Source organism: Ambystoma mexicanum, chromosome 8, assembly GCF_040938575.1.
Source record: "Ambystoma mexicanum isolate Mex_15411 chromosome 8, UKY_AmexF1_1, whole genome shotgun sequence".
Taxonomy (NCBI): Eukaryota; Metazoa; Chordata; class Amphibia; order Caudata; family Ambystomatidae; genus Ambystoma; species Ambystoma mexicanum.
Window position 1 is genome coordinate 1,139,736,898 of NC_090929.1, and position 20,213 is coordinate 1,139,757,110.

Genomic DNA, 20,213 nt, shown 5'->3' on the forward strand with positions numbered 1-20,213 from the left:
GTATTTGGAATGTTTTGCAGTGTTCTTTAAAGAATAGGGATAGTGTGGCCTAGTGGTAATGCAATGGCGGATTGTTGTTGTCACACTGTTTGAAGTATTATAGTAGAGGTTGGGAAAAGTAGAGTACTTTATATGTAAGGTGAAGTGTTGTATATAGATACTTTGGCAGTATACACATACGTGTGAGTAGGTGGACAATGGTGGCAGTGTAAGGGGTGTAATGAACGAGGTTGGAAAATGTGACATGTTTTTGGAATGGAAAATGAAAACTGCTGAGCATTTACAAATGTTTCTTTTTAGGAGCATTTTCATGAAAGTTAAAAAATGCATATGTGCATTTATAGGAGCACTCTGTGCAACTGTTTTGTAAAAGAAAAGAAAAGCAGATGGAAAAGATTTGTAGCACTTGGTGTGTGGCAGTACATGCATACTTGCCAACATAATCCATTCCATTCTGTCGGTGGTTATGTAGTACTAGTTTTTTTCTTTGCCTTGTGGGACTTAGAGTTGCACTTTTTGCATTATAAAGTTCAAGATTGCACAGAAATAACCAGGACTGGATAAGTACCTACAGATTTGAATGGGTTATGTTAGCAAGTATGCATGTACTGCCAACATATTATACTTCAACATACCAAGTGCCACTAAAGAAATTTGTAGAAATGTTTTGCATCTGCTTTTTCTTTCTTTTAGGATACAAACAAGACCTACAGAGCTGCTATAAATGCACATGTGCATTTTTTTCACTTTCATGAAAATGCTCCTAAAAAGATTTTTTTTTAAATGCACACCATTTTATATTCTCCATTCAAGATAAATGTTACACTTTTTAATATTCCATTGAATATTACAAATATTTTGCATCTGCTTTTTCTTTCTGTTAGAAAAAAGTTACATACAGTGCTGCTATAAATGAACATCTGCATATTTAAGCTTTTTTAAAATTGCTCCCAAAAGAAACATTTTTAAATGGGAGCATTATAAGTATTTACTGCTTGATTTGAGCAGGTGCTGAATGCTGCAATGCATGGATTTCGCTGGAGTGGTTAAAAATGAGAATATGCTTATTGAGAAGCATTTTGCAGGGTAAGTAGCAGGGACCCTCTATATATATTTGTAAAAGAGTTGCAGAAAATACTTGAAACAATATAAGCATAACTGTACTATGTATTGTTAAATGCAGATGCTGAATCTGGTAATAAAAAAGTTGGAGAGTTTCACAGTAGTTTTTGATTCAGATGGCTGTGATTAACAGGTGATATGTACTCTCAGAGTTCAAGTGTATATCTGAAGTGTTGAACTGAGATGACAGAGTTAGGTGTAGAGTTTTTGGATGTGATTGGTGGATGGATGTGTGATTCTTTGAAAGAAGCCAATGAGGGAGTGTTGAGAACATGAAAGTGGAACGGGTAGAAGGGCTGCCTCTGTGTTACGGGCCCGCAGACATGGCAGTAGCCTGCAGACGGCACGTGCCCATCAAGGTCTTTCTAGGATGCCTGGCATTGAAAGAGGAATGTGAGGATTAGCCAATGATGTGGTCTTGTTGTGGTTTACAGGAAGAAAGGGTAGTAGGTGTTTTGATTTTTGTGTGTAGTGAAGACGGCTATGGAAATGGATTTGAGGAAGCAGAGTGTGTGGATTTTGGGAGATTCTTCTATTCAGTCGTTAAAGGTGTATGCTGAAAATCATGGCCTCTTTGGAATTATGGGATTGGCAGAAGTGCAAGTTTTGTTGCATGCAGTTTGTGGATTATACTGGGAAAGCTTGTTCTCATACCGTCATGGTATACTTTAAATGTCCAGACATTGTAATTGTGCATTATATTGGGAACAGTTTGGGGTATCTGATTGCAATGTATTTGCAGGTTGCCCTGGACAATTTCTTGAAAAGCCTAATGGAACTGTTTCCTGCTGCAAGGATTCTTTTTTCTGAAATGAATCAGAGGTACACATGGAGATGTCCAAACCTTTTCAGTCCACAAATGGAACAATCGAGGCAGCTTGTCAACAAAGCTGTATCTGCTTTTTATATGCTGCAGGAATGTCATATTTGGGATTGACAATATAAGGTCTGATGGTGTAAATTCTTTTATGAAGAAGGAGTTCATTTTACAGATGTTGGAAATGCTATTTTTCTTTACTCTTTTAGGAATGCATTGAACATGTTCCTGTAAGAAAATTGTAAGGGAATATGTACAGTGTACAGTACTACTGTACATAATAGCAAAAAAGGAAGAAAAAAGGTGTTTTTGAACACACCCCCCAAATAAAGCCTATTTTCAGAGCCACCACTAAAGAATACATAACTGAAATTGAGTTTAAACTCCCCGCCACTGGGTGCAATGTCCACGGATACTGTGGTAGTCCGCGGTTGGCACATGTCACATCTTGGTCTTTTGAGGAGGCCTTGCATGGAATGGGGACTGAGGAGACCGTGGACAGTCATGGATGTCTGTGGACATTGGTGGATCAGCCAACCAGGTTTCTTGACTGTGGTGTACAGGAAGAGAGGGTAGCAGGAGTTTTGTTTGCATGAGTTTTGAGAGCACTGAAAATGGCTATAACTATTTCTTTGAGCAGGCATAGTGTATGGACTTTGGGGACTCAGATCCATTGGCTGAGGTCTATGTTGAGCACTGTGGATTGGGTGAAAATCTTGGATTCAATGAATTTTAAGTAGTATGGTAGGGAGTGTAAGGAATGAAGTGGCCCGACAGGCTTGCATTTTATGACAATATGGTTCACTTAAACATCCAAACATCATTGTTCTTCATTGTGGAGGGAACAGTTTGGGGTATGTTACTGGAATTTCATTGCAGTTTGCAATAAAGGAGGCATTTCAGAAAGTTGATGGAAATGTTTCCAAATTCCAAAATAATGTTTTCTCGGATTGCTCAGAGACAAATGTGGATGTGTTTGAATTAATTTTTTCCGCAAATGGAAAAAGCAAGGGTCAATGTGAATAAAGATGTGTGTGTTTTTTTTGCAAGATGTTTGCATGACAGCTTTTCATAATGAGGACATTAAGGGGCTGATTTATGGAATTATTTGCGCCGAAAAACGGGGATCCCTTTTAACAAATGGGGATTTGTGGGCAGAATGGCGCACAAATCCCCGTTTTTTTCGGCGCAAATAATTCCATGAATCAGCCCCTTAATGTGATATTGTCAACATTTTTCATAGAGAGTACATCTAACTGATATGGGCAACCAGATTTTTCTGTAAAGTGTTCAAAATGCATTGAAGCAGTTTTTGTGAACACATAATAATTACATTGTGGATAATCTTTGTTAGTTTAGTATATAAGACAACATAATCAAAAACATATTTAAAAGACAAAAAGACAAAAAAGTTTCTTTTAAGAGCCACCATTTTTGCGTGAAAAACAATAAAAATTATTTTCATGCCCCCACCCCACGCCTGTATTTTGTAGGTGTCTACGGACTACTGCACTGTCGTGGGACTATTCAGGCTGCAAAGGGACCTGTGACTTTTTTTCTCACTCGTAATTTTTAACTGGGAAAGGTGGCTCCTAAGGGAACCATTTGTTTTGTGTTTTTTTGGTATTTTAATGAAGAGGCGTATAAACAAAAATCCAATTGCCATAAACAATCATGGGGGAGGTTATTAAGTGGTAGCACACACCATTATGTGAAAAAGAAACCTTTGGACAAAGATCTTCCCCAACAAACTTTGAACCAAATTTTGCTTTTGTCCAAACAAGTCATCCAGTGTACAAATGGAACTTCAGCTCAATATGTAACTTACACCAACAGTCATTCAAATGTTTATGACAATTCCTCAATCACCATGTGAAACTAAAAGACGAAAGTAGAATGAAAACTTTACAAACCACCCATAGTACAACACAAACCTTATGCTTCCAAGACATCAAATCTTATGCTTCCAAAGACATAAGTGTGGCAAATACTGACAATGTGGTTATACAACCAAAGGCAAATACTACACCAAATGTCACTTTGGCTTCCCGAGACCAGTTTTCACCAAAGGACAAGTACATAGCTTGATGTCTTCTGTTAGGCACAGTGTAAAAGGGAAACCCCCTAAAACCACATAAAACAGATGATGAAGCTTACAAGTACATCAATGATTAAAATGCAATCATTGCCCTCTTGTGGAATGCAAATATAGACATTCAATAAATTGGAGACAATTCCACTGCAGTTGCAAGATATGTTACAGCAAAGCTGAGAAGACTGAGCTTAAAGGCCTTTGGGGTGACATTTCATTTGACAAAACCCTGTAACAAAAATGATACAGCTTTGGTATTAAAATGCTGTCAGATAGAGAATGCCAGTCCTAAGAAGCTGCATATCATTTAACAGGTACAGCATTATATGGGAAATCTGAAAACATTCTCTGGCTTAACCCCGGTCCAGCCTCATCATGAAAAAGGGTACTAAAATCCTACCAAGAGATAGAAACAATATCCAAAAACGATCCCAACAGCCACAATATTTTTAAAAATAATTTAAATGTTGCATACTACCCAAACAGAAGTACTGCTTTGGAAAACATGTGGCTACAGCCCAAAACTACTCCGACCAAAAAATGTTATGCCAGATGAGACAACAGGCGAAGATTCAGTCTCAACTTGTGAAGGGAGCCTAGTAAAACTTAGCAAGCCCAGCCTAATTAATCATGTAAAGTTATCCTTTAAATCTCCACAGCACAGATACCTTTATTACATGGCCCTACTGCAACTCTCCAAACCTTGGAGAAAAGAGGAATAATTGTTGGGTGACCATGACACAGTTGCAGCTGCATTAAATGCAAATGAAAGCAGTATAACAAATGTCAATTTAAACAATACAAACAAATGTTGGACAATGAACGCCAGCAAGAAGAAATGTTAACTTCAATGTTAAAGGTATTTGTACCACACAACGTCACCACCGGAGTGGTCACTAGGCAGTCTGGTGGATCTGAAAAGGAGAGTGTGAAGAAAGAGGGGAGTAGAGGGTTAGTAGGGTGTAGTGGGACTAGGAAAGTGAGAGTTGTGATGTTCTGTTGGCATCTTCAGTTTGGTTTGCACCGTTTGCTGAGCTTAAGTGCGGTTTTCAGGTCAGTGAAAATTCCAATGTACTGTTGTGCTGGGTTATGTGTTGTTAGTCTGTTGTTTCAATGTGGTGAAGTACGTGTGGATTGCTGTACCGAGAGGTGGTTGTGTGAGTTTCGTTATGAGAAGTGTATGCAGAAAGTTGAGAATTGGGTTAGCAGGTTTCCCTTACCTCTTTGTCTTTACGTTTCTGTGCTCAACATCTATGATTATCCTGTGTGTTTCGCATTGTGGCTTCTCCGCCTAGTTGGCAGGCCTGTTGAAGAGTGTCAGGTTTCCCCTGTGTTACTCTAGTGCTGTGTGTACCTGGCTTATGCCGGGGTGTTCCCCCACCTTGGGGAGGGCAATGTTTGGGTTAGAGGATTATGGTCCCTCCCTCACCATCCTGTGTGGGGACATGACCTACCTAGGTTTTCTCTGTGGATTAGCAGTATGTTGACATGGGTAGTCGAGCCCCCCACTTTCTGGTTAGGGAATATTAAGTTAGGGGTCATGGTTTCCTCCCTGAGATTCTTCTTTCTCACTGGGTCTATGCATTTCTGGTAGTTTCCTCCTGTTTCTGGAGCAGAGAGCCAAGTTTGAGTAGTTTTCTGAATTCCAGATGATCCCTTGGGTTGCGTATGTTTTTTGGTAGGTGATACTGCGTTGTTTCTGCCAAGTGAGAGAAGGATGATGCTCCAAATTTTGTTTTATTGTATGGTGTTGGTTCTAAGCGAATGTCGTTTATTGATCTGAGTGTTCTTTTCGAATAAAGATAATAATGTTCTCCTTTAGGAACTCTGCTCCTCGGCTGTCAATTGCTCTGTGTGTTATGCACATCATTTTGTACTGTATTCGCTGTTTTATTGGTAACCAGTGCAGCCATTTCAGCGCTGGGGTAATGTGTTCTCTTTGCAGTAGTTTGAGCAGATGTCTGGCCATAGCGTTTTGAATGTGCAGGTATAGGCTGTTGGAGTTGTCTACTCTGGACATGATGAGTGTGATTATGGTGAGTGTTTTGTGAGTGAAAGAGAGAAATGGTAGGATCATCTTTACTGCGTGTAGAGGAAGAAACATTTCTTGTCTATAGCATTTACTTGTGGCTCAGGTGTTAGTTTGTTGTCCAATAAGACGGCCACGATCTTTACTATCGATGATGGAGTCAGTGCTGTTCCCAGTTCCATCGGCCATGGGATATAGTGATTGTTTTCCCAGCTTTTGGATACGATAATTATTTCTGTTTTGTCTGGGTTGCGTTTGAGGCTGTTGGTGTTCATCCAGCTGTAGAGTTCTTGCAGGCAGTCTTCCAGAGTTGTGTTTCCTTCCTGTGTATCTTGTATTTTGTAGATAATCTGTGTGTCTTCAGTGTAGTTGTAGCATGTAAGGCCATGTTTTTTAATGAGCTTGATTAGTGCCATCAGGTATATGCTGAAGAGCAATGAGGAGAAGGGGGATCCTTGTGGTACTCTGCAGGTGGATTTCCTAGTAGTGGATTTGAAGGGTTTGATCCATATGGTTTCTGGTCTGTTTGTTAGGAAGGATTTAATCCATTGCAGGGCTAGGTTTGTGATTCCTATCCCCGATGCGGATTTCATGGTAATGATATTTTCTACTAGGTAAATACACTCCTGAAGGCAGGAAGTCAAGACGTAGAGAACCACTCCTTGAAAATGAAGCAAAAATAGCCATGACTGAGGTAGAAAACACCATGTATCAATCTCAGCAATCTGAAGAAGATGTGTCAGTGCTCAAATCACAGCTAAATGATGAACAACTCACAATTTACCTAGAGGTCACTGAAGAAATTAAACATGGACTAAAACATGAAACTAAGGGGGTAATTCATAGAATTTAGCGCACAAGTGGCGCACGCGGCTGGTGCACAGTGTGCGCGTGCGAATCTCTGCGGCAGCCGCGTGCACTAAAATCAATTTCCGCGCACAGCGTATTCATGGATTTTAGCTACCAAAACAAGCCGTGGTGCACAGTGGTGCAGCGACCCTGCAGCAGCGCCAGTTACGCCCCCAAGAACGCCCCTCGCGCAGGGAAAAGCCATCAAAATCCCCAATCCAGCGCAAAGGGCTGCGCTAACCCTGTACCAGTATACATGGCCGCCACACAGCACACAGCAAGCGGGGAACATGTATTACTGGGGTGCGCGGGAAGTTTCACATGCGATTGGCCCTGTTCGAGTGGGGTACGTGTATTACTGGGCTGCACGGGAAGTTTCACACGCGATTGGCCCTGTGCGAGTGGGGTACGTGTATTACTGGGCTGCACGGGAAGTTTCACACGCGATTGGCCCTGTGCGAGTGGGGTACGTGTATTACTGGGGTTCGCAGGAAGTTTCACACGCGATTGGCCCTGTGCGAGTGGGGTACATGTATTACTGGGGTTCACGGGAAGTTTCACATGCGAAAGGGCCTGTGCGAGTGGGGTACGTGTATTACTGGGCTGCACGGGAAGTTTCACACGCGATTGGCCCTGTGCGAGTGGGGTACGTGTATTACTGGGCTGCACGGGAAGTTTCACACGCGATTGGCCCTGTGCGAGTGGGGTACGTGTATTACTGGGGTTCGCAGGAAGTTTCACACGCGATTGGCCCTGTGCGAGTGGGGTACATGTATCACTGGGGTTCGCAGGAAGTTTCACACGCGATTGGCCCTGTGCGAGTGGGGTACGTGTATTACTGGGATTCGTGGGAAGTTTCACACGCGATAGGCTCTGTGCGAGTGGGGTACGTGTATTACTGGGGTTCGTGGGAAGTTTCACATGCGAAAGGGCCTGTGCGAGTAGGGTACGTGTATTACTGGGGTTTGCAGGAAGTTTCACACGCGATAGGCCCTGTGCGAGTGGGGTACGTGTATTACTGGGGTTCGCGGGAAGTTTCACACGCGATAGGCCCTGTGCGAGTGGGGTACGTGTATTACTGGGGTGCGTGGGAAGTTTCACACGTAAAAGGGCCTGTGCGAGTGGGGTACGTGTATTACTGGGATTCGCGGGAAGTTTCACACGCGATTGGCCCTGTGCGAGTAGGGTACGTGTATTACTGGGGTTTGTGGGAAGTTTCACACGAGATAGGCCCTGTGCGAGTGGGGTACGTGTATTACTGGGGTTCGCGGGAAGTTTCACACGTGATAGGCCCTGTGCGAGTGGGGTACGTGTATTACTGGGGTTCGCGGGAAGTTTCAGACGCGAAAGGGCCTATGTGAGTGGGGTACGTGTATTACTGGGGTTCACGGGAAGTTTCACACACGATTGGCCCTGTGCGAGTGGGGTACGTGTATTACTCGGGTTCGCAGGAAGTTTCACACGCGAAAGGGCCTGTGCGAGTGGGGTACATGTATTGCTGGGGTTCGCGGGAAGTTTCACACGCGATAGGCCCTGTGCGAGTGGGGTACATTTATTACTGGGATTTGCGGGAAGTTTCACACGCGAAAGGGCCTGTGCGAGTGGGGTACATGCATTACTGGGGTTCGCGGGAAGTTTCACATGCGATTGGCCCTGTGCGAGTGGGGTACGTGTATTACTGGGGTTTGCAGGAAGTTTCACACGCGATTGGCCCTGTGCGAGTGGGGTACGTGTATTACTGTGATTCGCGTGAAGTTTCACACGCGATTGGCCCTGTGCGAGTGGGGTACGTGTATTACTGGGGTTCGCGGGAAGTTTCACATGCGAAAAAGCCTGTGCGAGTGGGGTACGTGTATTATTCGGGTTCGCGGGAAATTTCACACGCAATTGGTCCTGTGCGAGTGGGGTACGTGTATTACTGGGGTTCCCGGGAAGTTTCACATGCGATTTTGCTGTCAGAGCGGGTACGTGTATCTAGTGGGGTGCACGGGGAGTCCCACACGTGAATTGGCAGTGTGGCTCCTCACAGGTGTGCCCTCCACCCCATCCACACCCCCTGCAGGCAACCCACAACACAGGGGACTACCCTGCACCCCTGGGCATGCCCCCCAGCCAGCACACATGTCACCTTCCACTAGTGATCACCAATTTATGTCCCCCTGCACCCCCACCCCCCAGCAGTGAGGGGCACCTGCCAGCAGGCCCCCACTCATGTCCCCCTGCACCCCCACCCCCAGCAGTGAAGGGCACCTGCCAGCAAGCCCCCACACATGTCCCACTCGTGTCCCCTGCACCCCCACCACCCAGCAGTGAGGGGCACCTGCCAGCAGGCCCCCACTCATGTCCCCCTGCACCCCCACCCCCCAGCAGTGAGGGGCACCTGCCAGCAGGCCCCCACTCATGTCCCACTCATGTCCCCCTGCACCCCCACCCTCCAGCAGTGAGGGGCACCTGCCAGCAGGCCCCCACTCATGTCCCCCTACACCCCCACCCCCAGCAGTGAGGGGCACCTGCCAGCAGGCCCCCACTCATGTCCCACTCATGTCCCCCTGCACCCTCACCCCCCAGCAGTGAGGGGCACCTGCCAGCAGGCCCCCACTCATGTCCCCCCTACACAAAATAAAGAAGCACAATCATGGGCCACTTCTACACCAAAAAACCACATCACGCCACCCCATTCTTGAGACGCAATGATTTCCCAATCCACCCCACACTGACATGCCTATCTCAAGACACAAACCAAAAGTCAACTATGTACATTAACACATGTCCGTCACACAGATACACTGGTTGGCATTGATTGTGTAAACACACATTTTCAAATGCATCAACCCAATGAGCGAATCCCACACATGGAAATCAAATATGAATATGTATTATGTACAAAAATAAATAAATGAAATGAAATCATACAAAAATAGCAAACATGAAATGAAAAGCACGTGCAAAAGATGAGTGAATGAAAATTATAACCAATCCAAAAAAATTAGAAAGAATAACAGTCCAAACTCTCCCTCCACCAACGCAAATCCAAAGGAAAGGTAAAAAAAAAAATCCATTGCTTCATGTTCATAATGAAAAAAAAATTCAAATTATTCCATAGTCCAACTATTCACAATCCATTGTCCAAAAGAAAAATCCATGAATCCATGTGCAAAATCCAAAAAATAAATGAAATCAATCCATTGTCCAACTATGCAAAGGGTCCATAAAAATAAAACTATATACAAATGTGTTTGGCATTGTCCATTGACCACAAATAAAAGGAAAAGGAAAAGGAAACCTAACTCTAAAAACTATTTACAATGGCAGAGGGCTAGTCCAACGGCTCACTTCCCGATTTCCGAGCCAGGGCATCATCGAACTCCTGCTCGATGTCCCGGAGGCGGTCCTCTTCCATGGCCCGAGGGTTTGAAGGGGACGATGACATGTGGACCTCCAGGTCCCTGCGAATTGCCTCGAGACACTCGGCCCGCCTCAGAGCCCTACGCATGGAGTTCTCCGCCCTGACCATTGTGAGCCGTGCCTCTTCTGCCCGCTGCTGCTCCGCATCTATAGCATGGCCTAACCGCTGCCACACGGAAGACACTTCCAGTCCTGGGTCCTCCTGCCCTCTGGCCGATGCCTGCCCCTCCGATGTTGAAGGCCCCAAGCCATCATGGCTCCCACCTTGTTGCTGCTGCTGCTGTGCCTCTGCCTGTGCCCTGGCTTTTGCTGCCTGCACATCCTCCTCTGGCTGGGGTGCAGTTGTTGAGGTGGCCACCCCTGCTGGATGTCCGACTCCCGACTGTGGCAGGGATGTGTCCTCCACCAGCCTGGCCGCAGGGTCAGAGGCAGCTCCACATGGTACCCAGGTGATACATGGGTGGGAAGATGGCATGGAGGACGACTAGCGCATAATGGGTTCAGGTGAGGAGGGGGTCGGAACAAGGTCCAGCAAACAGAGGAATCCGGCCCTGGTGACCCGTCCCAGTAGGTCAATGCGGTCAACGAGGCATTCAAGATGACCTGCAGTGTCCTCACGAAAACACTGCAGGTCACCTCGCATGCCCCGTTGACGAAACGCCATCCCACTCAGGACAGGCTCAACCCAGTCCCGGATAGCCACATCCGCAGGGAGAGGAAGGCCAGGTGTTGTAAGCGGATCCCCTCCCTGAAAACGGGTCTGGACGTAGGCATCCCTGCTGGTGCAGGACAATACAGTCACAGGATCAGGGACAGGATTACACACATGCACCTCCGCGGTGGCCTGTGCTGCCTCCTGTCCCTGCCCCTGCAATGCACCACTAGAACCAGTGGAATCCCCACCTCCAAACCCCGTGTCTGTCCCTTGCACGGCCTCCTCCTCCACCAAACCCCCCACCAACCTGGATGACTCCACCCCATCTTCCTCCGTCGGACCCTGTGGAGTCTCAGCTGCCCCTTCTGCTGCCGAGGAGTCCAGCTCCGACCTCCGCCTCTTGGACCTACCCTTGGCAGCTGCGGCCTGGGACACGGCACCGGACTTCTCACTCTCTGACGAGATGACAACCTTTGAGGGGAGCCGGGCCTTGCGTCTCCGGCTGGCGGTGCGATCCCTGCCGCTGTGCTCCGGAGCACCCTCTCCGCCCTCTTCATCAGTTGACGCTGCAGACAGGGAGAGATAGGACACAGGCATTAAGGCACTGTACAATGGACTGATACACACATGACAGTTGCACATGGGTGGCAGTGTCAAACTTCAGACATGGCATCACAATCCCCAACACACATGTCATTTCAACTCACACACATGAGCAATTCCGCAGCCATATCACAACAGCCAGCACCATCCATACACATACAACAGCATGAGCATCCAAAGGTGAGCCAGACATCACATGAAACACAGAGAGTGCAGTAGACATGCACACACGCCACCACACTTACATACATGTCTACATATCCTCCAACTGTTGCAGTGATGAGATCGCCATACATGTCAGATCTGCCATTCAGCCTTCTACATATCAGTGTCACATGCATCTATGTTGCATCACAGTTGCACACTTGTCAAATACACACACATGCACATGTACACAGTGCAGATACATGCATTAGGAACCACCATCCATGCCACAACCATGCCAATTTACATACACAGAAATTCAAACATGTGTGCTCCCACAACTGCATTTGTCTAGCATGCTTACCAACACATACACCATCAATGTGTCTCACACCTGAGAGGGCACACATGTGGTAGCCTCACGCCCATGTCCATACACATCCCTACATGGTCCTACAAAAAAACATGTGTAACCTGCACACTACTGGCACACCACGACATGCACAGCGTCTAATCACCCTGCATGTACACTTGCCGCTCGACTCCAGACGGGTCTGCCTCTCAAGGATCTGGATGTAGAGCGCTGGGCATATGCGTTCCAGGACCCTCATTTGGTGATCCGACAGCTGGCCCTGGCACCCCTCGGCATCCGCTGCCTTCGCGAGGCGCCGGGCCTTGTTGAGGGTCCTGGACCTGAAGTCCTCCCAGCGCTTCTTGACATGATGTAAGTCGCGGACTGCCACCCCCTCCGCGTTGATGGCAGTCACGATGTCCATCCAGATCCTGGTCCGTCCTTCATTGTCTGCGCGCAAACTTCCAAAGAGGGCATCATACTGCCCAGGACTTGCTCCACCAGGACACCAACTTCCCTGGCACTGAAGCTGGTGGCCCTCTGCCTCTCTGTCTGGGGGTTGCCAGTGCTGCCAGATGGTGTTGTGCTGGACATGGCAACCCCAGAGGCAGGAGTGGGTGGGCAACTGGGTCCTGGGGCTGGGCTGTGGAGCGATGGAATCCCAGTCGGGAGTCTTCGGTTCCAGCAGGGGTGGTCACAGCAACTGCACCCCTGGCTGACGTGCAGGCAGCAAATGGCAGGGCACGTGGGCAGCAGGCAGTCAGGCAGCAGCAGATTGCAGGTGGGAGCGTGCTCGGGGCTCTGGGGGGCAGTAATTCGGCCTTCTGGGCAGGAGCGTGGTCTTCTGTGTGTTTTCGCGTGGCCAGCTTGATACGGAGTGATTTGGCACGTGAAAAAATTGCACGTCAGCGTGTAATTGGAGGAAAGGCCCTTAGCGCGTAAGCGCGTCAGCACACGTACGCGTTTTCATTGGACCAAAGGCCCTTAGCGCGTAAGCGCTTCTCTGACGTTACGCGCGTGGGCGTTTTCCTTGTGACGTGGGCATAGTGGTTCAGCGCACGTGAAAAAACTGCACGTCCGCGTGTGAATGCGTGTAATCCAAGGAAAGGGCCTACGCGTGTAAGTGACGTGATGCGCGCAGGCGTTTCCCTCAACACGGGTTAAAGGTGAGCGGGGCCAGCAGTTCGCTGTACGTGCCTTTCGTGGAGACCGACGTGTGTAGCTGCTTCGTGTTGTTTCGCACGCCATCACATCTTCACAGCGATCGAGGACGTATCTCTTCTTTTGGCGGGGGTATTGGCTACGCGTGTTTTTCATTATCACGCTAGTCAGACGGTGAGTCGCGCATGCTATTTTTCCCACTGCGGGTGCCCCTGTGTATCGCACCCGTTTTGGAGGTCATAGTAGCCTGCGTGTCCCACATGTATGTGTTTTTTGTGTCACTGGGAGCCACCGCGAGGTTGGTTCCACGCACGTAGGCTGCAGGGTTGCGTGTACGGTTTTACTGCAGTTTTGGGGTGCCTGAGCTTAGCGTGACCCGTCACTACATCACCGGGGTCACATACATCCTTGCAGGTGCAGGGGGGCTGTTAACATCGTGCATCCCACCCCCTTCACCCCAATTGCCCAGGTCAATTGTGGTGTACACCTCCCATTGGCACTACTCCATCTGTGCCATGGTTGGGAGGCCACCAAAGGTGAGGGGCGCCTCAGCTGGGTGTACTCCTCGTGGTGGGGGTGGTCAGGGACGTGGCCGGGGTGACCAGGGAGTCGGTGGACTCTAGGGTGTCCAGGGTGGCCGCAGAGGGGGAAGAGGCAGGGGTGCACCACTTGAGCACGATGTTGTGCCATGTGTCGGTGCAGTCATGCCACCACCCCCTGTGGTTCCGGGAGATGCAGCTTCTGCATCTGGCACTGGCGCCCATGTGACCCGGCAGTCCGTTTCATCGACTGCCACAGGCCCAAGGGTAGTGGTAGCTGCAGGTGCAGCTGTGGACACCACCACCCAGGCTCAGGGTCTGCCAGCGCAGGCTGCGTTGGCGATTGAAGAGCCCTTGGAAGATTTCCAACAGGACCGGAGGGAAACCGTAGGGGCACGCAGGGCTGCCCTAACCAAGACACGTGTCCCTGGGGCAGTAATTTCATCTGCTGCCCCGAACAGCCGGGTGTTGGCAAGTGCAGGGACAGATGCAGCCAACAACACCCCGGTTGTGAGTCTGCCAACCAGGACAGTTGCGGTCAATGACCCTGCCACAGCGGATGTTGATGTGCAGGGTCCATTAGAGGGCACCCAGCTGCCACTGACACAAGTCAGCCCTTTGGTCGTCCCTCCACCTGCCACTCCCTTGGCTCAATCCACCAGTCCCACTGGCCATACTGATCAGGGCGGCATCAGCCAGCGAGGGTCTGCGCCACAATCCAAGAGGAGGAAGGTTGCACCTGGAGCACAGGCTGGGACCCCACACACAGCCACGACCTCCTGCACGTCAAGGAAGAAACCTTTCTGCAACCAGGAACTGGACTTCATTGTGGGCTACGTGCGGAAACACAGCCGTGACATGCTAGTGGGTGCTAATTGTCAGACTACGGCTGCCCACCGTGATACCCACTGGATGCAAGTTGCGGAACATGTGAGTGCATTCAGCCATGAGGTGCGCACGGCGCAAGAGTGCAAAAAGCGCTGGAATGACCTCAAACGCAGCGCTAAGGCTAAGCGTGACTCAAATTACAACTTGACTCTGGTGACTGGCGGTGGGCCTGCACCGGAAGAGGAAGACCTCACTCTGCATGAGTCACTCGTTGCAGAGTTCATACCATCTGAATTGGTCAAAGGAGTGGGAGAGATGCCGGACTTTGATGCCCAGTCCGGTGAGTGTTGATGTGTGTTTGTCGAGGACGTGTGTGTTTTACTTGTGTGATGTGTTATGCATGCCTGCCACTACATGTCACGTGTACATGGTTATGATGTGTGAGTAATGCAATGCTTCCCTGATGCATGTCTACTCTGCTGGATGGTGGACATGTGGAGCTTACAGGGACTGTCCATATCACCACTTTTGCACCGTAGTCACATGCTGATTACCAGTATGCCCCTCCAGTCCATGTTCCATCTCACTGGCACGTCTGCATGTAGCGTGGGGTGAGCTTCCTCTCAGTCCAGGAACTATGCATAGCATGACTGACGTGCATGTGTCCTCTGCCTGCAAGGGGGTAGCCAATGTAGGCATGCTCCCTTGCCCCTCAACCCCCTGCTCTGCACCCCAATTCCATTGTAGCACTGGTCTGCTAAAATATTGCCGTTGGTTACTTCCCTGGTCATGCCTCCTGTGTACATTCTAACATCCAGCGGCCAATCTGTGTTGGGGAGAATTCTCTGTTTAGGCTGAATTTCCTAACCTAGTGAGTCCCCCAGCAGTTTTGCTGGATTTTTGGGGTTTATTTTGTTCTCCTGCAAAGAGTGAGACTCTTTTACCCTCACTCTTGGGCATGATTTGAGTGTGTTTCTTTGACTCTAGATGTGTTTAATGGGCTATGGGGTCTTTTACTCCATAGGGCTTCATGTGTTTTTGTGATGTGTGTTACACAGCACCCTCAGTGCAGTAACACAGGGGTGTCATAGTGACCCCCCAATATAGACTCCATACCCTGGGACTGACTACTGTCTCCCAGGGCATGTAAAGTCACCATTGACTTTACTAGTCTCAAATTCTGAACAGAACCAGCACAAACCATCATATTGTGGACGTACTGGCCGGGGCACGTCTCCTTCCCCCCTGATCGAGTTTTGGCTGGTGGCAGTGGATACTACTTTTTATATTCGACCGCGAATATATCTCTATGGGATTTCCCATTGTTCGAGGCTACCAACTTTAATTATTTAATTCCTATAGCCTCGAACATACCGCCGGTTTATTTATTTAATATTAATTCTCCGGTTGGTATTTTTTGCCAGAACTCGGTTCTAAAATGGCGTTTGTGTTCGCTTCTGTGACTCCAACCCAAGTTGAGCCCTTTGTTCTACTTTTTGGCGGGCTTCTCCACAGAAGCCCTCCAAAGTGGTGCCACTCTGTCTGGGGTACTTAGGAGGGGTGAAGGGGGATTTAGGCACCCTGAACTGAGTTGCCTAGGCAACTCAAATCGCACTCCGTCCTGATTGGCCCAAGTGGTGAGCCGGCCGGCTCACCACTTAGCATGTTTGAGTGACAGCTAGGCGGAGTGAATGGGGGTTTTCTGCATAAAAGCAGGGCTTTGGGGACTGGAACTTTAGAAGTCGCCACAAGACCTAAGAATCCGACGAGGGAGAAGCTGAGCCAACCTGCTACGACAACACCACCGGTGGAGCCCTGCTGAACCGTCTCACCACTTCTCCCAACGACAGAGGAGATCTCCAGCCCGGAGAGTCTTCTTCCTTCGACTAGTGGGAATATCCAGTCTGCTTCATTTTTTGCTTCCTGGAGCATCTCGTGGCCGCCTTGCCTGTGCCAAGCACCCGGCAACTGGGATACCACGGTTTACCACTATCGCGAATCAAAGGGTAGTACCTTTAACCGGAAAACTCTGCGGCTGGTTTCTTCCCTGGCAGTGCAACGACCTTCAGCTTTCCTCCACGTCGAGATCTTCTCTTCCTCTGGCGACGCCGCGACTTGCACCCGCTGCCAGGAACAACTGCCCCCGCTGGAGGATCCTTTCCACATAAGGTACCGTGTTCCGCCTGGCTTCCCTTACAACCGACTGTACGGGGTAGATTTAGCCCCCGGCTTTCGACCTGGGTTAGCCTGGGACACCCTGGCTAAACTTTTCTGAGCCTAATTAAAACCTTTCTGAACTCCCTGCAAGACTTTTTAAGCCTGTTGTGATTGTGTGATCTTGGGTGCATTTGTGCCCTGCTCTCTCCAAGAGTGGGCCTGGCCTATGGACTTTGGCTCACAAGTAACTTTTGACTTTCCTGCCTTGCTTAAGAGTTCCTAAGTATTAGTGTGGTGCATTTTCCTACATTCTGCCTTTTTCCCTCCCTTTTCCGTTAACTTATTGGAGTGCCATCTATAGTTAAGCGCTCACCTCTGTCTGGAAATAAGTGGTGTTAACTAAGACTTGTCTGATAAGGAATAAGGGATGTATATATAATAATAGTAACTGTGTTTAGAGTGATTTACAATAATAGTGCTGGAGTGTTTCAATAAGTGTGTTTTTAAATAAATAATTATATACCTTGATACCAAAGCTCTGGTCAGTGTTTGCTTGTGCTATTGTGTCTGAGTGCCTATTGTGTATACTTTACATACTGCCTAACTCTTCGTGAGGGAAGTCTTGCTGCTCAGCCACAGCTACCAGGTAAATCTGGGTGGTACAGACTGCTACCAAGTGGGTTTACTGCCAACACCTGTAGTCCTAAATCTTTTGCAGTGGTCCCCAAGGGAACTGCACAGGTTTCTGCCTAACAATCTGCCAAACATATCCATTGTGGTACATCCTTAGTACTTGATGCAGGGTGTCTCACTTGGACTGTGCAGAGGTCAGATGCCCCGCAGGGACATGAGTGCCCATTCATGCTCCATATGCATTCCACGCATGCCTATATGTGTCCATGACTGGATGATCACTGTTACACAAGTCCATGATGACCCAAATTGCATGGCATTTCCTCTGCCTTCCCGTGTCAACTGTTGCTCAGTACTGCGTTGAACACATGTTTAGGGTCTGACAATCTATGAGGGTCACAGGCCTCAGCCTGTTTAATGGCCAATGACTCTGTCCAACTGGTGTAGTGTCTTCTTCACACGTGGGTGGACTCCAGAGGTTTCATCATGTGTCCTGCTTACTGTCCCATCATCATTTGCAGTGTTGTCACTTGACTCACATGAAGCTGTTGATGCTAGTCAACACTGTCTGTCAATACACAGGTCTATGGTCAGCCTTTTGATACCATGCTAGGCATCCCTGCTTTTGCACTTGGGTGGAGGGGTGCTTTGCTTGTAGATATGCTACCCATGAATGCACTTTGCACGTGATGCCTGAAGTTGACCTTGCACTGCCTTCACATTTTCTGACACACACCATGGAGTCCTTGTACATGTAGGTAGTGAGTAACATACATATTTGCTGCACTGCATAGACCCACTTTAATGCAGACTGCCACCTTTCAACATGTCTGATCGCAGAAGCAATTAATTCCAAGTTGACCCAGCATGCATGCCAGGTTCTATTTTGTGTGTCACATGTCTGCCTGATGTGTTTGTTGTCGGTGTGTGTGTGTGTTGTGTGCTTCTAACATGTGTAGTGACCTTTTTTCTCTCTATTTTTCAGATGATGACGCAATGGAGCCGGAGGATGGTGTTGTCATGCCAGGCACAGTGTTGTTATCACTACATCAACCCAGCACAAGTGGGGGTAGTGGGGTGGTAGGCCACGAAAACCCCCAAGTGCTACAGTCCATCTTGTCTCTGGCTGCCTTTGAGTCCAGCCCTGAAGAACACTCTGACGACCATGTCGAGTTGGATGAGCATCAGGTCCATATGTCAGGGGTGAGTGATTCTGATGTGGACACTCCTCTGTCCACGACACCTGCACTGAGGGGTCAGACAGTCTTGGAACCTCCGCCCGTGGTGGATCGGGACGCAGGGTCACCCTCCACACCAGTCACTGATGTGCCTGGGACATCACGTCGACGGGGGCATGTAGTCGTGCAGCTGCCGGCGGTGCCAACACAATGAGGACACACGGTCCTTGGGTCCCGCAGGGGTCAAGCCCAGCAACGTGGTCGCCGCGTGCAACCACAGTATACTGAGTGGGAGCAAGACATGACTGCCAATTCTGAACGGCAGGGGACAGCAATGGAGAACATCGCTGAGAGCATGGAGTGTGTGGCCCAATCTGTGCTCCCCCCTGCTAGGCAGGTGCTTCTCCAGCAGCAGGCGGCACGGTCCACGGCCCGCTCGCTCAGGCTGGGCATGGCTGCATCAGACAGGGCACGCCAGACTGAAATGTCGTCTCTGCATCAAGCAATTGCTGCTCACGCAGAGGCACACATGAAGGCCCTGAGGGAGGAGCATGCTTCCCTCAGATCCACTCTGGGTGTCCTTCTGATGTCCCAGAGGTAGCGGGCAGAGGAGAGGGTTGCACAGCTTGAGCGTACCATCTCTGCTGAGCTACATGCTTGCCTGGAGGTGCAGCGGTTGTCCAGCCAGGCCTTGCAGGAGGAACTCTGTGTTACACGTGCTACCTTGCAAGAGGAAGCACGTGTATCACGGGAGGTTCTGCATGCAGACCTACATGTCATCGTCACACAGAACCAGGCTCACCCATCCGGCAGACCTGCTGCCGATGAGGGACAAGCTGCGGATAGGCGTGGACATGCTCCTGTGCCACGTCCTCCTTTCCAGGAAGAGCCAGACTTGTACGACAATCTATGTCCCACATAGGTCCGGCTGTGCAGGCGTTGAGCCCATGGAGGGTTTTTTTTTTCCTCAGCATCATCACATGTGGGTGTTGAGCAGCACCCTGTACCTCCCCCCTTCTGGGTGCCTCCCCCCCTGGGTCATATGTGGCCATTTCTGATTTTTCTTTTAGTTTAGTTAGTTAAGTTTCTATTTGATTGTTAGTTTAAATAGGTAAAGTAGGTTTTTCATAGTTAGTGTAATTAGTTAATATAGTTTAAAATTGCTAGTCTATTGTGCTTTCATGTGACAGTGGGGTGCTTTGTGGCTTTTGAAAGCATCCATTGTCTGTTCCAGCTGGGCCCTTTAAGCTTGTCTTGTGTATGTGTTTGCTGCTTGGGGTCCTTGACTCACATATGCCACTCCTGCTTCCCTTATCCATGGGCTTGCAAGGATGGTTCGGTGTAACAGCCTATTACACAAGGGCAATGGACTGTCATATCTGTGGCATGTCTGCTGCTGTGGAACTTGTGTTAACACCCCTAGTGGGGATGATTGGGGTGTAATTAACCACTGTTCTTCTTTTGCTAGATGGGGTGTTTAATGATTCATGTGTACATTCATTGCTATGCATTGTGTAGTATGTTTCTTATCTTTAATGAACATGTGCTTGTTGAAAATCATGCCGTAGATAGTGTGTTCCACACTGTTGCTGTGAAAGATGGACTGATGGTGTGATTTCTGATGTACGTCTCTGACATGGTCCACTCAT